General features: G+C 36.4%; 1 long non-coding RNA gene across 1 annotated transcript; it reads left to right on the forward strand.

Moving 5' to 3' along the window:
* The first annotated feature begins 324 nt into the window (after nt 1–324).
* On the forward strand, nt 325–1,991 carry LOC141609113 (uncharacterized). The gene is made up of 3 exons (XR_012527218.1): nt 325–423; nt 1,221–1,278; nt 1,850–1,991. It is a non-coding gene; the product is annotated as an uncharacterized LOC141609113 (long non-coding RNA).
* Nucleotides 1,992–14,071: the final 12,080 nt, after the last annotated feature.

Below are 14,071 nucleotides of genomic sequence, written 5' to 3' on the forward strand. Positions count from 1 at the left end.
GTGATTTCTCAGTTTGGCTATATTGGTTATGCGTTGTGTGGGTTATGTTGGAGTGTTACATGATGTGTTTCTGTTATGGTTAAACTTCGGGACGAAGTTTCTTTTAAGGAGGGTAGACTATAATACCCGGTATTTTAATATGATATTATATTAGGCCGAGTTACCAGCTGGGTCGTGTAGTGTATTTGTGACTCGGGTAATTATGTGACTCGGGTTTTAATTAATCTAACTAGGCTAGGCCCGTTTCGTCTTAATAGCACCTATCCTATATGTATAACCCATCTAACCAAACCCTAATCTCCCTATCACCATATTCATTTTAACCATGAGAAAAGAGAGAAAAGAGAGAAGAGGGAGCCGTGTGTGAAGGGAGCCGCGTGAGGAATTGCGAGGCGATTTCTCAGCCTATTCTCATCCTATTTCGTAAGTAGACTATCATATTACCTCTTTATTCAATTATTAGCATAATTATAGTAGTATTAGGATAATTTTCGTAACCCTAGAATTGGTTTGGGGGTTTTTTATTATAAATTGTATGAGATAAATGAATGGAATAGTTACAGCAATTTACAGATTCGTTGGTCTGTGTTATTTGAGTGTTTTACCTGTCTTAAAGCCATGGGATGCAAAAAGTTAAAGAAGAGACTCATGTTTATTCCAAGCCTAGTTTATGCCTGGGCAAATTGGTAGCATTTCACCGTGTAGTTTTTCCTGAAGAAATTATTTGTGAACGTCTATCTAAAAAGTCCGCAAATCAGTAGAGGCTGAAAGATTACTTCTAAAACATAATTTAGGTATTGAATTGGTGCTGGGTCTTTTTTATATATTTAATTTAAAGAGTTTAGATGAGTTAGGCGTTGGTTTTACTTAAGAATCATTTGTCAAACTCGGTTTATGAATCAATACTTTTTATGCGACGGTTTCTGTCAGTTTTTGGAAATCAGTCTGAAAACCCTTGATAAGTTTGGAATTTGAGAAAAACACGTTAGATATAAATTGTAGCTAAGACTCATGGGATTCCAATTCAATTGGCCTTGCATCAATTCGAATTTTTTAGAATTAGTTATTCATTTTATACCGAGTCTGCCATGAGCAGGAAAATCAGGAAAAGTCGTGTTTGTTCTTTAAATTGATATTCCTATTAAGTTATGATGAGTCTAGGTTATGTGCATGATTAATTGACTGAGTAGATGGTAATTATACATAATTATGTTATGTAGGTGATGGATAAGTGAAGGATCATAAGTGATTGCTTGAGTGTGCTTGGATTGCGAAAAGGTAGGGAAATACACTTGACTTATTATCGTTGATGTTGAATTGTGTTGACTTGTTTGTGTTTCGTATGACCAAACTGTGAACGTTGACTTGCTTCGTGACTGTTGATTTACGTTATGATTCATATCTTTGGAGGTGATTGACTGAATTGATCGTATTGAGTATGTTATCACAACATTTGGTAACCGGCATGATTTTATGATTGATCAGTTCAAAGATATATATATTGTGTTGCATTAATTTCTTTTGAGCATTCATATGCATTGGAGATGGAGGATGTTGTGGTGATGTGGTGTGGTGAAGATGATGTTGTGATAAGGCTCGGGCGGGTTCTGCAGACTTGCCCTGGTGTCCTCAACAAGGAAATGGCGGATCGGCTACGGTCGATATATAGTCTACCGGGGATCGGTATGGCTGGGTGTTCCGGGTTATGAGATATGAGTTGAGATGGAGATGGAGGTGACGGAGGAGCATGCATATCATATTTTGTTGTTTCATTGTATTCCCTACTCAACCTCGTGGTTGACCCTGTGTATTCGTGAACACCTGTGACGATCCAAATATTGGGGAGCAGGCTTGACAGGTTTATGAGATAGGCTGGGAGCTTGATGGGCGTGAGACACTGGATCAGAAGACTTAGTAGCTAGATCATCATTTAGAAGACTTTCACTTTCATTTATGTTAGTTCTTTGTAATTTGAAGTAAAAGAGGTTTTGTAATAATTAAGTTAAAGTAATTATATATTTTGCCTTGGAGTTTAATTTGTTATTCACTACCTCTGGAAACCGAGATGGTAACAGTCCGGTTTATTAGGGAATGTCTTGCTAAAGGCTCCTTCATAAATGGGGGTGTTACAAAGTGGTATCAGAGCGAACGATCCTCAGGCCTAAACCAATGAACCCAATGAACGTAGGATGTGTCTAAATAAAATGAACCCCTGGGAATAAACTGTTAGGAGCTCACAGTGCGGTTAAGAAGGCGCCCTTAATACGTGCTCTTTTGCCCTCTCAGTTTTGAACTAGGTAACCCGAGAGAAAATTGAGTGAATGGGGGAGTTAGAAGGAAAACCTTGGATATAATCGAGTTGATGTATACCTTGAGACCCATATATTCTAGCCATTCGCAGACAACGTTACGGTAAGTATTTTGTATGAATGATGACGTGATCATATGATGTTGTGGAGATGAGAAATAAATTTTCGTGTTCAGATTGATAATCAATGAAGTGTTGGATTGTGGTAATCGTGAGCGTGAAAATAATTGCGAATTGATGATATTTATCTGGATGGATGTGAATGACGTGTTGATAGTGCTATTATGTCTAGTGATATGCGGTTATGTGATCCCGAAGCCATGCTAGTATAGTATTGTGATAGTAATCAGAAACACTATTGAATTGCTTGTTTCTAGTCATAGCAATCGTGATTTAGATGTAAGGAGTAGATCGAGATGCGAAGGGATTCTATGGGATAGATGTTTACGTAAGTACAAAGTGTGAGATTTAAGTTGGGATGGGTAAGTATACATAGTATGTTCATAAGAGCTTGTAACATAGTAAAGAATGACCTAGTGCTGAAACTCGTTTTGTTTGATTTTACTCTTTAATTGACCTTACTGCCATTTCTTTTCTGTTTATTGCCTATGGATGAAAATTTTATGAGAGATAGCCTCGTGAGTTAGTGTTCATTTGGCATTGGTTTCATGCTTATAGGATATACGGATTAGGAGTAATAAATATTTTAGTGGACTGTGGTCAGGAAGTTCCTGTGCAGTGATGTTTCGACCAAAGATTTTGTAAAAATCCTCATTTAAATTGTATTAATAATTTTTGCATAATTCCAACTCCATCGATCAGAATATTCGCATATGTTTTCAAATTGATAAGCCACAAAAATTCTTGATGTTTCTATATTAAATGGTAAGTTTTGCAAAGTGACCCAAGTTTCGGACCAATTGTTGTCACATACTTGTTTGGACCAACTGAGTTGTAAAATCCTTTAAAAATTGAATTGTTGAGCTTTGGACCTCATTCTTTTTCTCACGAATTATTAACTCTTTGTATGTTATAAAAAGTAATATAACTCAAGTTTTCGTTGAACGGTTATTTATTCGTGATTTTTTTGGAAGTTACAACGTGAATCATAACTTTTAAAATGTGAATGCTATGTTGAGTTTTCATGCAGTTGTTCGATTATTTCATGAGCCTTATTAATGTGAAATTATAGTGTCCTTATATGATGATAGTAGCACACATATTCATTGGTTATGTATCTTAACTAGTGATAAAAAAAAAAATTAAAGTTTAGTTTATAACATTGTTGGCATGATAGTATGAGTGAAATTGAATAGCTTAATTTGATTCTTAATCGAGGGTGAAATATTTTATACGAGTCCAGTTGTTTGCATATTTTATGCTTGGCATGTTATAATATCTCTGGTGTGTTCATCATATTTGTATAGTGGTCGGATATATATAAATATAAAACTATATTGTCATATCTTGGTAAAGTTGGTGGCGTTAAATGTTAACTTGATTGTTCTAATATACTCGCATGAATATTTATAATAATTATGTTTAAATGTTTACACATGGATGGTAGTAATGAGTATGTCTAAATGTTCACACATGTAGGATGTCATCCGAGTTCTAATGTCTTTTATGTGAGTCTGTGTGCCTATAGTTATACTTATTACTTTCATTGCATTAATTTATTTCAGTTGAACCTAAACTTATGATATGATAATAAAATAGTGTTGTTGCTCCTTATTGGATATGTTCATAGTTGTATTGTCATGAAATGCTAAGGTGATTGTTGCAATTGTCACGATATTTGAAATATAGTTTGATATAGTTACGATATTTGAAATATATTCTCGAACCGTCGCTATGAATTATAATGAGATAACCCTTTGATGATTCACATGTTATGCGTATGTTTAAATGATAGTCGTTATAGTTACGTTTAATTGAGCCGCGAGTTGCCTATTTGTTCAAACCGTGCAAACCAGAGAACTTGTTCACCTTGCTAATCTTTTGTCATATATAATGTTTTACAAGTTATATGATGGTATATGTACATGTTTAAGTTGTTTATGCGATATCTTTTATTTTGCTGAAAATGAATTATACTGAGTTGATGGATATAATTGAATGGTATGGTTGCTAAAATGTTAAACATATGTGTGATATGGAAGTAATTTTGTTGTTATTGTGAATCATATAACCATTAATACTCAATTGTAATTTCAGTTGTTTGACTTCTACATTATTAAGTTAATTACTCATGACGCTTAAATCGATGGTTCCGTAAGGAGTTTAACTAGGAATTTTATAATGTGCCTCCGATCTAAACTAATAATCTTCTTATATTGACTATATGGTTAGACTCTTGTCTAGTTCTTATGACGTGATAAATCGTTTTAAAATTTAACATGTGATTGAGTTGGTACTTATACTTTTGTGTGACCATGCAACCCGTGATAAATAGATCTGTAATAAAGAGGTAAAATTTTGATTGAACACGGTTAATTTGTAGTTACTTGCTTTACATCATGGTACGAATCGTATGCTTTGATGAGACGTCACCAGGGAATGTGTACTATCTAAAAGGTCTCCGATTAAATGTTGTAGTCGTGTTAGCCGTGAATATAACTGAGTAAAGAAGTGCAACTAAAATCCTGATGTTGAGGTAATAGTCGTTCATTAGTAAAGATAGGACTGAAATGAATAAGATGAACCTGTAAATTACGAAATATGAGTCGACACCTAAGCTTGTATTGTTTGAAGGAATTGAGTTAAGTTTATCTGATTTTGAGTTAAATGGATTCTATGGACGGCTCTGTTATAAGATTTATGTTAAGAAAGTTATTCACCGTCCAAAGATGAAAGTAAAAGTTTTGAAAATGAAGTTAAATTTTGTCGTGTGAGTATAAATTCGAATGAGATTTCCACCGATTATCTCGGTTGTATGGTTTCATGATATTTGTTAGTCTAGGGAATGAAGCTAGAACGGAGTCACAAATAGTGGGTTAATTTAGTCATGTTGTTCGTTCATGTAGTGAATTAGTGGGTTGTGGTTAGTTACGAATGTCAAAACGGGAAATGTAATGTGGTGATTTAAGTGAGTTGTGTGTTAACATGGTATGTTGATATTAGCATGATATGTAATGAATATTTGTAAAATTGGTGTAGTTAAATACATTTAATCTTTTATGTCATGGTGTTGGGTGCAGTTTAAATATATTTAACACCAAGAATGAAATTTTATGTATGATAGTATTGTATGTTAACTTTCCAATATCGCTGTTTACTCGCTTGACTGACTCGACCAATAAGCTTGTATATTGATTGTCTTTAGTAGGGATTAGTTAACTTGAACGTGAGTTGTGAATCTTTTATCCTCTTTCAGTTGTTAGCAGTAGTTTGAGAACTTTTGTTATAATAATGAAGGTTACGGGGACGTAACCATGTTTAAGGAAGGTAGGATTGTAAAATCTTTATACTTTCATGTGTGATTTCTCAGTTTGGCTATATTGGTTATGCGTTGTGTGGGTTATGTTGGAGTGTTACATGATGTGTTTCTGTTATGGTTAAACTTCGGGACGAAGTTTCTTTTAAGGAGGGTAGACTATAATACCCGGTATTTTAATATGAAATTATATTAGGCCGAGTTACCAGCTGGGTCGTGTAGTGTATTTGTGACTCGGGTAATTATGTGACTCGGGTTTTAATTAATCTAACTAGGCTAGGCCCGTATCGTCTTAATAGCACCTATCCTATATGTATAACCCATCTAACCAAACCCTAATCTCCCTATCACCATATTCATTTTAACCATGAGAAAAGAGAGAAAAGAGAGAAGAGGGAGCCGTGTGTGAAGGGAGCCGCGTGAGGAATTGCGAGGCGATTTCTCAGCCTATTCTCATCCTATTTCGTAAGTAGACTATCATATTACCTCTTTATTCAATTATTAGCATAATTATAGTAGTATTAGGATAATTTTCGTAACCCTAGAATTTGTTTGGGGGTTTTTTATTATAAATTGTATGAGATAAATGAATGGAATAGTTACAGCAATTTACAGATTCGTTGGTCTGTGTTATTTGAGTGTTTTACCTGTCTTAAAGCCATGGGATGCAAAAAGTTAAAGAAGAGACTCATGTTTATTCCAAGCCTAGTTTATGCCTGGGCAAATTGGTAGTATTTCACCGTGTAGTTTTTCCTGAAGAAATTATTTGTGAACGTCTATCTAAAAAGTCCGCAAATCAGTAGAGGCTGAAAGATTACTTCTAAAACATAATTTAGGTATTGAATTGGTGCTGGGTCTTTTTTATATATTTAATTTAAAGAGTTTAGATGAGTTAGGCGTTGGTTTTACTTAAGAATCATTTGTCAAACTCGGTTTATGAATCAATACTTTTTATGCGACGGTTTCTGTCAGTTTTTGGAAATCAGTCTGAAAACCCTTGATAAGTTTGGAATTTGAGAAAAACACGTTAGATATAAATTGTAGCTAAGACTCATGGGATTCCAATACAATTGGCCTTGCATCAATTCGAATTTTTTAGAATTAGTTATTCATTTTATACCGAGTCTGCCATGAGCAGGAAAATCAGGAAAAGTCGTGTTTGTTCTTTAAATTGATATTCCTATTAAGTTATGATGAGTCTAGGTTATGTGCATGATTAATTGACTGAGTAGATGGTAATTATACATAATTATGTTATGTAGGTGATGGATAAGTGAAGGATCATAAGTGATTGCTTGAGTGTGCTTGGATTGCGAAAAGGTAGGGAAATACACTTGACTTATTATCGTTGATGTTGAATTGTGTTGACTTGTTTGTGTTTCGTATGACCAAACTGTGAACGTTGACTTGCTTCGTGACTGTTGATTTACGTTATGATTCATATACTGGAAGGTGATTGACTGAATTGATCGTATTGAGTATGTTATCACAACATTTGGTAACCGGCATGATTTTATGATTGATCAGTTCAAAGATATATATATTGTGTTGCATTAATTTCTTTTGAGCATTCATATGCATTGGAGATGGAGGATGTTGTGGTGATGTGGTGTGGTGAAGATGATGTTGTGATAAGGCTCAAAGTGGGGTTCTGCAGACTTGCCCTGGTGTCCTCAGTGCGAGGGCAGATCGGCTACGGTCGATATATAGTCTACCGGGATCGGTATGGTCTGGGTGTTCCGGTTATGAGATATGAGTTGAGATGGAGATGGAGGTGACGGAGGAGCATGCATATCATATTTTGTTGTTTCATTGTATTCCCTACTCAACCTCGTGGTTGACCCTGTGTATTCGTGAACACACCGTGACGATCCAAATATTGGGGAGCGGGCTTGACGGAGTTTATGAGATAGGTGGGAGCTTGATGGGCGTGAGACACTGGATCAGAAGACTTAGTAGCTAGATCATCATTTAGAAGACTTTCACTTTCATTTATGTTAGTTCTTTGTAATTTGAAGTAAAAGAGGTTTTGTAATAATTAAGTTAAAGTAATTATATATTTTGCCTTGGAGTTTAATTTGTTATTCACTACCTCGGGAAACCGAGATGGTAACAGTCCGGTTTATTAGGGAATGTCTTGCTAAAGGCTCCTTCATAAATGGGGGTGTTACAAATACAGGGTTAAGTTAATTTCTCTTTGATTTCCTCAGTGTGGTTGTTTGATCATCAAGTTGGGAAGTTTGATGATCTGGTTTGCGTGATGATTTACATGTTACCTGATAGGGACAAAACTAGGTGTCGTAATATACTAGAATTATCCTATCAAATTAACAATTTATAAACCAAACCCAACTCTACACTATGCAATTAAGAATAGTAGTAAAGGGAAGTAAGGGTCGAACCCAAGAGAAGGGACTTAAGACTAAAAACTTGAATTAAGACTAATTAAGATGGACAAAACACAAGACTATAAACAAACAATGGTTATCAACAATGAACAACAATAGAGAGACATATATGGAGAATTGGCATGGAGAAAACAAGTAACAAAATCAAGGAGATGTGAGTTTTCCTATGAGACAAGGTAACAAACACTTGGTATGAAAGTAACAATTATAAGAGGTGAATACTTGGTATAATCCTACAAGTTCCAACTTTTCTCAAAGCAAGACTCTTTCTTTCCAATTTCATTTACCCAACAACAATCCTCAAGCAAGTGATTACCACTATCTAAGCCAACAATGATAATCCTACTTAAACTACAAATTCTAACATTAAACCATGTAGGAATTGTAGCCAAGAGCATGAAGAACAAAACCAAGAGGAAAGTAAATGGGATATCACAAATATATGTTTAAACCAACAAACCCAATGATACAATCAATTTCTACTCACAAAGGTTGATACTTTAAACCAAGATATCAATAATCATGAGATGCTTCAACAAGTTATCACAAAAGCAAGGAACTTTCCAATAAACAAGCAATAGATGAACATTAAAGAGGCAAAGGTAATTACTTCTCACAACAAAACATTCATCATGACATTCAAACTTAGAAATTGAAATAAATGAAAGAGTAGAGATTAAAGAGTCAATACAATGATAAAGATGAAAGCTTGCAATGGATTACACCAAGTCGGGAAGGATTTAGCCTTCCATAGTCTTCAAAACCCAAAGAAAAAAGGAAAGATTACAACTTTGAATGGAAATAGTCTCTAAATTATTACAAGATTAGAACCCTAAAAATGAGATTAGATGAGATGAAAGGATGGTAGGTGAATGTTCCTTGAGGTCTTCCAATCTTGGGTATATATATGGCTTCACGGAAACCTAAAAAGATCCTCACTTAAGAAGCCCAAATGCGGAATAGAAAGCCCGTAAAACAGAGCTGCGTAGGATGCGCAGGCTGCGCCAAATTAACTCTTGCCTGCGCAATCGGGCGCAGCTGCGCACCTTCTTTGCGCAGCCTGCGCCTAAGCTCGCATTTGGAATTGCAGCGCGTATTTGCACAGGATGCGCACAAAATTGCGCAGGCTGCGCTTCAGACTGACAGCAGCATCTTGCGAAGGCCATATCTCCCTCGTGTTTTGGACAAACGAGGCGTGTGACCTACCGTTGGAAAGCTAAGATCACAAGCTTTCACCTCCCATTGGCCTTGCGTCGATACGAGGCCTAGAACTCAAGATATACTCGTTTGAAGTTAACCCTTGTGAAACCGAGTTTTCAATTCTTCATTTTGGCTCTTGTTTGTGCATGTCAAGGCTTCAATTCTTCCTTTTGCTTGCTTCTCTTGATTTTACACTTATTCCCTTGGCTTTCCTTTTGCTTTCCTTCTTTGCCTTGGTAAGTTATAAGCTAAGACTCTAAAATTACAACCAAAAGTGCAAACCGGTATATTACAACAAGTCCAACTAAAACCCGGTATCAAGCATGTTTATTGTGATAACATTAACCTATTGACTCGTCCCACTTTTGGACTTTACTCGTCCCGAGTAAAACTCAAGACCAAGTAGGGAGGTACACAAGTCCATCAAGTGAGTTTAAGAGAATCCGATCACTCTTCCCTCACTACAACCTTCTTATAACTTCCTCATTGACAACCACCGATAAAAAGGAAAATATAGACTCAAAGTTGACACACTCTCTTCTCTCACACGCCCTCCTTATATCATCCCTCTAAACAAGACACAACACACCTCCAACTCCGACTCATCAACTTCACAACCACCCTACTTATCACTCCAAAGCAAAGATGGTCACTCTTGCCTTATCCCAAGGCAATAGCAAAGTGACCTACACAATCCTTCAAATCATTTATACTCCCCTTATATCACTCCATTATCACTCCAAGCAATGCAAGTTATGCTACTAAGTTGGCCAAACACCAATAAAGATCAACAACCTAGTAGCCAACATGAAAAACCACCAATTTGAAGCAATTTTCTTTGACTCAAAAAGAAATTAAATCCTAAATCTAGCCTCCTTCCTAAATCCTCCTTATTTCTCCCTTCTTATCCCTCCATCTTTTTGGTGGTGCATTTTTCAATGTTTCGATTTTTTTGTTTAAAATCCCTCATTTTGCCTAAGGTGCCCTTTCGGGTTTTCACCTTAGATTTTCCTTTCCTCTCATGGTGGCTCCCTTCTCTATTTTTCATTTTGCCTGGAATGCCCTTTCGGGTTTTCATTCCGTCCTCGGCCACCTTTTCCAATCTTGCCTAGGTGCCCACCCTTGTGGGTTTTCACCTAGCCGGAATTTTCAATTTTTTTCTTTTCTTTTTTTTCAAAAAGATGCATCAAAACATGAAATAAAGATTACATATGTTACAACCAAACTCCTCCCCCACACTTAGTTTCCACATTGTGCTCAATGTGGAGAAGAGTACTACAAATGCAAAGGGAAAGAAAGAAATGTAAAAGGAGTACGGGTTGCCTCCCGTAAAGCGCTTTTGGTTTTCGTCGTTTCCTCGATGCCTTTTCAACATTTTTCTTCTTCAAGAATCAAGAGCGGAACAACGCAACGCCCTTAGTAACTTTTCATACACACTAGCCCAAAAACAAGAAGCATGACCATAGTATAGATCACCCACATAGCAAGCATAAGGAAGGACCGAGTGTGCACAAGACACATATTTCAACTTTTCATGCCTAAGGAACGATTTCTTGTCACGATAAGGTTCTTTGAATGATGGGATGGACTTGGTGAAAACCAAGTAAGAATGATGGGATTCATGAGCTTCTTTGGGTGATAAGCTTGATGGTTTTTCAAAACAAATTTGAGGTGGTTCCTCCTTGAGGAGGTATACCTCTACAAACTCATTTTCTATTCCCTCTTTTGCATATTCCTTGACCCCCACACTTATAAGTTTCATAATCTTTGAAGGGTCACAAACATCTTCAAGAGCTACCACCTTCTCTTTTTCTATCACAACCACCTCACAAATCATTGGTCCTTCCTCATTCTTCTCAAACACCTCACTCCTTGATTCCTCAAGGGTCAATTCCGGACAAGAGTTTCTACAAACCAAGGAGTTGTTATCAAGATGTGAGGTATCAACTTCGGTACAAGGGATGTGAATAGGGATCTCAATGGATGGTAAAGCCAAAGAAGGTTTCAAGTCACACATATCATATCCCTCATCAAATAGACCCTCAAAATAAGAGTTGTCAAAGGTGTAAACAACCTCTTCCTCAACCTTACTTCCCTCATGTTCATCTTTTTTAACAATTTGACCCAATGACTCCTCACACGACAACTCCTCTCCAAGGCCACTAAGGACCGATGAGTTGTCCTCATCCACATGACTATTACTCGAGGAACCATCATCACTAGTGCATAAGGTGTCGGTAGATAGCACAACGGGGAGTGGCATGGAAGTGTGGTGAAAACATAAGCATCCTTCTCATCATCCCAAAAACAATACTCTTTATAAGAGTAGCTCGTATCAATATTAAGGGGACAAGGGTCTTCAACCTCACATTCATTCTCTTTATCAAAGGAACCATCATCAAAACACTCATTGTCTAAAGTGTGAAGAACCTCTTCATCGATTTTATTTCCATCAATATCACCACGAATTTGGTTCATTTGGTTATTGAAGATGTCCATTTCCAACGTGTTGGGCTCTATTTGTTCATCAAAATTTCGATTCATTTCCTTTTGACCCTTGATAATAACTTGAAGCAATTCTTGGATTTCTATTGAAGAGTTTTGCAACTCCCGTTCTCTAGTGTCATGGGCAAGATATTGAAAAAGTTCCCATTGATCCTCATAATTCCCTACACGGAATTTTCCATTACTCAAGCAATGCACATGAAACTTACACTCCTCATTTAAACCATAGTAGACCAAATGGACAAGCTCCCATAATTCATAGGAATAATTACATTGCAATACATATTGCTCAACTCTATCAAAATAATTGCAAAACAATTCACCCTCATCTTGTGGAAAGTAGATATGAGCCATTTAATCAAACAAGTAAATAATCTATGACAAATAAATGAGTCCTAGTATTTACAAAGACTAACTCCACTAATTAAATACCAATAGTTAAAAACAAGCTTTAGCTATGTTGCCCTTCCCCGGCAACGGCGCCAAAATTTGATAGGGACAAAACAAGGTGTCGTAATATACTAGAATTAACCTATCAAATTAACAATTTATAAACCAAACTCAACTCTACACTATGCAATTAAGAATAGTAGTAAAGGGAAGTAAGGGTCGAACCCAAGAGAAGGGACTTAAGACTAAAAACTTGAATTAAGATGGACAAAGCACAAGACTATAAACAAACAATGGTTATCAACAATGAACAACAATAGACAGACATACATGGAGAATTGGCATGGAGAAAACAAGTAACAAAATCAAGAAGATGTGAGTTTTCCTATGAGACAGGGTAACAAACACTTGGTATGCAAGTAACAATTATAAGAGGTGAATACTTGGTATAATCCTACAAGTTCCAACTTTTCTCAAAGCAAGACTCTTTCTTTCCAATTTCATTTACCCAACAACAATCCTCAAGCAATTGATTACCACTATCTAAGCCAACAATGATAATCCTACTTAAACTACAAATTCTAACATTAAACCATGTAGGAATTGTAGCCAAGAGCATGAAGAACAAAACCAAGAGAAAAGTAAATGGGATATCACAAAGATATGTTTAAACCAACAAACCCAATGATACAATCAATTTCTACTCACAAAGGTTGATACTTTAAACCAAGATATCAATAATCATGAGGTGCTTCAACAAGTTATCACAAAAGCAAGGAACTTTGCAATAAACAAGCAATAGATGAACATTAAAGAGGCAAGGGTAATTACTTCTCACAACAAAACATTCATCATGACATTCAAACTTAGAAATTGAAATAAATGAAAGAGTAGAGATTAAAGAGTCAATACAATGATAAAGATGAAAGCTTGCAATGGATTACACCAAGTAGGGAAGGATTTAGTCTTCCATAGTCTTCAAAACCCAAAGAAATAAGGAAAGATTACAACTTTGAATGGAAATAGTCTCTAAATTATTACAAGATTAGAACCCTAAAAATGAGATTAGATGAGATGAAAGGATGGTAGGTGAATGTTCCTTGAGGTCTTCCAATCTTGGGTATATATATGGCTTCACGGAAACCTAAAAAGATCCTCACTTAAGAAGCCCAAATGCGGAATAGAAAGCCCGTAAAACAGAGCTGCGCAGGCTGTGCCAAATTAACTCTTGCTTGCGCAATCGGGCGCAGCTGCGCACCTTCTTTGCGCAGCCTGCGCCTAAGCTCGCATTTGGAAATGCAGCGCTTATTTGCGCAGGCTGCGCACAAAATTGCGCAGGCAGCGCACACAATTGCGCAGGCTGCGCTTCAGACTGACAGCAGCATCTTGCGAAGGTCATATCTCCCTCGTTTTTTGGACAAACGAGGCGTGTGACCTACCGTTGGAAAGCTAAGATCACAAGCTTTCACCTCCAATTGGCCTTGCATCGATACGAGGTCTAGAACTCGAGATATACTCGTTTGAAGTTGACCCTTGTGAAACCGAGTTTTCAATTCTTCATTTTGGCTCTTGTTTGTGCATGTCAAGGCTTCAATTCTTCCTTTTGCTTGCTTCTCTTGATTTTGCACTTATTCCCTTGACTTTCCTTTTGCTTTCCTTCTTTGCCTTGGTATATTATAAGCTAAGACTCTAAAATTACAACCAAAAGTGCAAACCGGTATATTACAACAAGTCCAACTAAAACCCGGTATCAAGCATGTTTATTGTGATAACATTAACCTATTGACTCGTCACAATTTGACACTATCATTACCGTAAACAGCC

Source organism: Silene latifolia, chromosome 10, assembly GCF_048544455.1.
Source record: "Silene latifolia isolate original U9 population chromosome 10, ASM4854445v1, whole genome shotgun sequence".
Classification (NCBI taxonomy): Eukaryota; Viridiplantae; Streptophyta; class Magnoliopsida; order Caryophyllales; family Caryophyllaceae; genus Silene; species Silene latifolia.